At 35.4% G+C, this 881-nt stretch overlaps 1 non-coding gene across 1 annotated transcript; it reads right to left on the reverse strand.

Annotated features, from left to right (window-relative positions):
• Positions 1-350: 350 nt before the first annotated feature.
• Positions 351-456, reverse strand: LOC122098284. The gene has a single exon (XR_006145716.1). It is a non-coding gene; the product is annotated as a U6 spliceosomal RNA (small nuclear RNA).
• Between the last annotated feature and the right edge of the window lie 425 nt (positions 457-881).

An 881-nucleotide genomic window follows, 5' to 3' on the forward strand; every position in this document is an offset into this window, starting at 1 on the left:
TACGTTCACACACACACACACACACACACACACACACACACACACACACACACAGAACGTTTTCTTGATCCATTCTTCTACTGAGGGGAATCGGTGTTGGTTCCATATCTTAGCTATGGCAAATAATGCTACAATAAACATTGTTGTGGTGGTAGTTTTAGTATGGACTTGTTTGTGATCATTTGGGTGAATGCCCAAAAATGGGATTGCTGTGTAATAGGGGAGCTCTATGTGGAGTCTTTTGAGGAACCTCCAAACCGCTTTCCAAAGTGGATGAACAAGTTTACACTCCCACCAAGAATGCAGTAGGCTTCCCTTCTGGCCATATCCCTTCCAGCATCTGTTGTTGTAAAAATATGGAACGATTCATTAATTTGCATGTCATCCTTGTGCAGGGACCATGCTAATCTTCTCTGTATGTTCCAATTTTAGTGTATGTGCAGGCAAATTGAGCACAGAACATTTTTTTATATATAAAGTGTAATTGATTTTCTTAAACTAGACAATTCAACAAAAAGTAAGTTCAAAAGAATTGTGAAATTTTACAACCATGTATTTCTTACATAGGCACACATTTAAGAACAAAGTCAAGATTGACATGCCAAAAACAAAATAATTCCAGATATTTGTTGTTCATGAGTTGTGTAGGAGGAGGAATTCAATTATTCTACACAAGGCACCTGTCATAATGTTCATTGCAGCAAATGTTAAGGTTTGTTAAAAGTTTTAATGTTTTAAATATGTTTCATTTTAGGATTTGCTTATATACGGCAAAATTAAGACTGGTTGGCAGGTCAGAAAATTTTTCGATAAAGTATATAATATTTCTGGTAGCATGTACTAGTAAGTATGTACATTTCAGAGTTTATAGAAACTTTACT

This window comes from Dipodomys spectabilis, unplaced genomic scaffold (assembly GCF_019054845.1).
Source record: "Dipodomys spectabilis isolate Male_0828 unplaced genomic scaffold, ASM1905484v1 ptg000470l, whole genome shotgun sequence".
NCBI classification, from domain to species: domain Eukaryota; kingdom Metazoa; phylum Chordata; class Mammalia; order Rodentia; family Heteromyidae; genus Dipodomys; species Dipodomys spectabilis.